Source organism: Cornus florida, unplaced genomic scaffold (assembly GCF_030987335.1).
Source record: "Cornus florida cultivar Cherokee Brave unplaced genomic scaffold, ASM3098733v1 CherokeeBrave_3.0.0_Hap2_scaffold_272, whole genome shotgun sequence".
In the NCBI taxonomy this organism is placed as follows: Eukaryota; Viridiplantae; Streptophyta; class Magnoliopsida; order Cornales; family Cornaceae; genus Cornus; species Cornus florida.
Genome location: NW_026775774.1, coordinates 10,001 through 15,000, shown reverse-complemented (window position 1 = coordinate 15,000; position 5,000 = coordinate 10,001). Strand labels below are relative to the sequence as shown.

The 5,000-nt window shown below is 32.7% G+C and overlaps 1 non-coding gene and 1 pseudogene across 1 annotated transcript; both read left to right on the top strand.

The window, feature by feature from the left end:
* The first annotated feature begins 123 nt into the window (after positions 1-123).
* Positions 124-211, top strand: TRNAS-GCU (transfer RNA serine (anticodon GCU)). The gene has a single exon. It is a non-coding gene; the product is annotated as a tRNA-Ser (tRNA).
* Positions 212-4,627: 4,416 nt separating this feature from the next.
* The window catches only part of LOC132290815 (maturase K-like), a 2,011-nt pseudogene continuing 1,638 nt past the window's right edge, over positions 4,628-5,000 (top strand).

The window sequence follows — 5,000 nt, the reverse complement described above, 5'->3', positions numbered from 1 at the left end:
GATAAGGGGAGAGAAAAGAGAGAGAGAAAGAAAGACTTTTACTACTTTATGTGTAATGTACCTTACTTTATACATTATGTGTAATGTAACATAGTAATTAATTATCTTTTTTTTTTTCAATTGGGAGAGATGGCTGAGTGGACTAAAGCGTCGGATTGCTAATCCGTTGTACGAGTTATTCGTACCGAGGGTTCGAATCCCTCTCTTTCCGTTGATGACTTGATATTTGCTTTATCTTTCAAATTTCCCCAACCCTTGGTTAAACGTGGAATAGATAAAATCCTAATAAATTTGAAAAATCAAGTAAGGAAAACGAAAAGCCTTTTTCTTTTATTCTTCACGTCCAGGATTACGTCCCGGATCATTAGATAGGAATCCAAAGATGAAAAGAGAAACAAAGAATATCACTACTGTGTAAACAAAGAGTTTAAGAGTAAGCATTACACAATCTCCAAATCATTTTTTGGAAAAAAAGAGAATAGATCCTCCATTTTTATACCACATATCCTATTTTGACCCCAAGAAATGAAGTACTTTCTACAAATAGAAAAGAATATTCAGAAATTCAAAGTCATTTGTAATAAGAGTCTTTTATTACAAAAATTTTCTTTCATACCTACAATTCGATATTGTGGGGAACCTTAAGCCTATTAGGGCCTTTCGCTGGAAAAAGGTCATAATGGGGAAATGGGATGATCCAGATTTATCGCAGCTTTCCAAGAATTTCAATGTTTGAATCGAGGGTTCATATTGTAAGACTTATCTGATCTTATCAATTGTTAGAATTTTTTCCTCGAATAAATCATGAATTTTCTAGGATAGTATTAAAAAAGATCTCATCGAAAACTTACAGCAGCTTGCCAAACAAAGGCTAAGAGAAAGAAGAGCACAGGTATGACTGGCATAACATTCACGATTGGATTCAAAAAAGCATAGGACTCGGGCAATTTGGCGATGAAAAAACTACTCGAATAAAGGGCAGAATTAAGACAGATACAGATCAAACTAAAGATATTAAGCATAACAGACATTTTGTTCTTGGAGATAATTGCATTTTGCTTGAGTTATTGATATAAAGAAAAATAAAGTAAAATAAGGTAGACCAAAAAATCTTTCTTTTTCTTTGAACTCACCCAATCAAAAATCCTCCATTTCTCAAAGGAGAATAGAAGAAATCATACTTTCATACAATATCTTAATTGAATTATATGTAATGATCAATAAATTCAGTTTAATTCTATATCTACACGTGTTAAAATCCTAGCAACAATCTAATTTATTTTAGAGATATTTGGGCTGGAATTGACGAACAATCAATACCAATATTAGTCTTTATTAGTGTCGAATATAAATCGAAATGGGGCGTGGCCAAGTGGTAAGGCAACGGGTTTTGGTCCCGCTATTCGGAGGTTCGAATCCTTCCGTCCCAGAGCATATCCATTCTATTAGAATAAAGATTGTGTTTTTGAAAAACTTTCTGTTTAAAGATCTAATATTGGGTCGAATGTGATTCTTGTTTCTTATTTTTAATGATTCTTCTCTGAATCATATCTTTTTTTTTCACAAACTGGAATCGAGTTTAAATGACACGCAAATATAACTGAATCTATCTGTAATCCGGGTAAAATGGGAATATAGATCACAAGAGTTTGAATTCAAAAAAGTTGGGCGGTCTTTTCATCATATGCTCAGTCCCTTCATATTGAAGGAAGCTGGTTACTTCGAAAAACCTTACGCCCGTATCGAATTGAATTTTCAATGATGCATTTTGAATTGAAATGCGAAAGAAAAGCTCCTATATTCCCTATCTCTTATTCTCTATCCTTTCAATGAGAGGGCCCCGGTTATTAATTCTCTGTAAATCTCCGAATTCTAAGGATCTCTTGAATTCTAAACAAGAGGGAGTTCTTGGTACTAATTGAATTCAATCAATGGGATTAAGTTTCTTAAGACTGGGTTAGGATAGAATAAAAAATAGGAGCAAGGACTTAATCCGGACTTGTTTGGTTTTGGACCTATACAAGATAGTTAGCATCCTATTTTATCAGCTGCTTTTTTTATTTATGACTCATCATCCTCCTAGAATTGGGGGAGTAGATAGGAGTTAATTAGTAACGGAAGATATGAATTTCAATATCTGTGTTTGCCCGAATCTCATTAACAAACAATCAAGTTACATATGTAACTGGGGGATTTTCTTTGAACCCAGTTTTTAGGTATTTCTTTTTTGGCTATAATGAATAATTGTAAATAGATATTCAGACCGGGCCGATTCAGCCATTTTATTCACTTTATTTTATGGCAAGATTACAGAAAGATTACTACTACTACACTTCAAGTCAAACAAAATATAAAAATGCATATAAAATGAGGAAATGTTTAGCTTATATGTATTGTTATCGTTCTATTTCAGTGACAACGGCCTTTCGATTTTTATGAAAAAATTAGTGACAATTGTTCAGTCTATCTGATAGATATGAAACCCCCTATTCGTTCGATTCTGATTTTATCACTCAGATGAAAGAATAAGGACTTAAATCTTCCCTTACATAAGTCTTTTTTATCCATCTCAAAAAAAAGAAATTGGATTTTTTGTTTGATCTATCTATCCGCGCTTGAAATCATTGATGATTCAATTCGAAATGAAACAGAAATTTATCTATCTTGTGGTGATCAAATGCAGCCCTTACTGTAAAATTGGATTCAAATAATGTGTCAAAGTGGGAAACTTTTTCAATTATAACTATTTTTAAACCATTTTTAATGATTCCGGAGGAGTTGAATCTTTGGTACTTGAAGAAGCGTAAGATTGATAAATCTATCCTATTGAGTCACTTGAAGATGCAAATTAAAAAAAACTTATTTTTTCGTCTTATTTATGTTTTTTTTTTATAAAAAAATGTTGTATTCATACAATCAAATATGGAGTTAAGTTGCATTTTTGTTGAGATTCCTTCAAAAAAATATCTACCCATCTATATAGAAGAGAAAAATCTAGATTACTATGGACCGACTGAACCAATGACTATTCATGATTCCATAATTGAATATTGAATCATTTCCATACCGGTTCCAATTTAGAGGAATGTTATGGTAAAACTTCGTTTGAAACGATGTGGTAGAAAGCAACGTGCGACTTGAAAGACACGATCCGTTGTGGATTCTTACATCCATCATTTTATATAGGAATGAAGGTGCTCCTGGCTCGACATCATTTGTTCTGTTCCACTAGAACCCCTCCTTTTTGTTGGGTTGTAATGTAAATAGTACATGGTGGAGCTCGAGCAGAAAGTATTGATTCATTTCTCGGGGGCAGGGATCTAGGGTTAATGCTAATCAATAAATTGGAACAACTTCGTAAGTATATCTTCGATATAGAAATAGAAATCGAAAGAATCCAATTCGAGCAAGTTTCCGCCCAAAAAGGAAAAAGAAAATTGTTGGAATTGATAAAACTCTTTCGATCCAAGGTGTATCGCGCGGGAATCCACCGTTCATATGATTCTTTGATAGAAAGAAATCACAAAAAGGGTATGTTGCTGCCGTTTTGAAAGGATTAAGGATCGCCGAAGTAATGTCTAAACCTAATGATTCAAAACAAAGATAAAGGATCCCCAGAACAAGGAAACGCCGTTTGAGTTGTCTCAATAACTGGATCAGAATGAAGAATTTAAATTGTTTTTAAATGAGACAAACAAAAAAGGGGGTTAGAGACCACTCAATAAATGAAATAAATGCCTAAAGATTTTTCTTTGAGCTATTGGGGAGTTATCCAACTTGAGTTATGAGTACAAATGATTTTTTTCTTTTTCAGTAAGGAAGAGAAGAAGAAAAAAGGGCTTAAATCATAGCCTAATTGATTTGATGATTTTATGGATCCATTTGCCATTAGAATTCTATATTATAATTCGATACATCGAAATCACTTCGAATCATTTTTTCTTGAGCCGTACGAGGAGAAAACTTCCTATACGTTTCTAGGGGGGGGTATTGTTCATCTACATCTATCCCAATGAGCCGTCTATCGAATCGTTGCAATTGATGTTCGATCCCGAAGAGAGGGAAGAGATCTTCGGAAAGTGGGTTTTTATGATCCGATAAAGAATCAAACTTATTTAAATGTTCCTGCTATTCTATACTTCCTTGAAAAAGGCGCTCAACCTACAGGAACTGTTCATGATATTTTAAAGAAGGCGGAGGTTTTTAAGGAACTTCGTTCTAATTAAAAAAAATTCAATTCATTAAGGAATAAAAAAAAATAAGGGAGGGAGTGGTGACTTGTATATAGTTTTGTATAATTTTCTCTACTATTTTTTTATTTCCCCTTTCTCTTGTTCTATTCATACCTAATTTATCTTTATCATTGCTCCCATAGAATCCCATGTTCTATAACGGCAAAACCTTATTTTATGGATCCTGGAAATATAAAATTCTAGCATTCCCCTCAATTGGTTGGTTTTCGTTGGAACTCCACTAACAAACAAGGAATAAAGTTTGCCTATTTCACTTAATATTGATTAAATACATTATTGATTGAATAAACCTAATATTTTTTTCTATTTTTTCCTTATTTATTCTTACATCTACACTTTTTTGTTTGTATCGATGTAGGTTATCTATGGAGTGCCAATCCAACACAAATACTTCTTTTTTATTTTAATATTATTCAAATTTCATTTGAAGTTTGTTTATTTTTCCACTGTATTCTTTTCTCAACATTCATATTGACAACAGTGTATCGAACAAATATAATTCATCGTGATAAGTGGATCTATTTATCTCCGTTCCATAGGTTTGTTTTTTTACTTTACTTCACTCAAATGATGGGTTCGTTGGATTCGCTTTGATACAAGAAGTCTTTTAAAATTAAAATTAGAATTTTTTTTTAGATTTCTTGTTTTGCTAGTTGAATGCTTTGATTGCCACTGCCTCGTATAATCTCTTTATTTATTTTTTTTGATTCTGATTGTATCTACACACCCTTTTCGGGTTGCTAACTC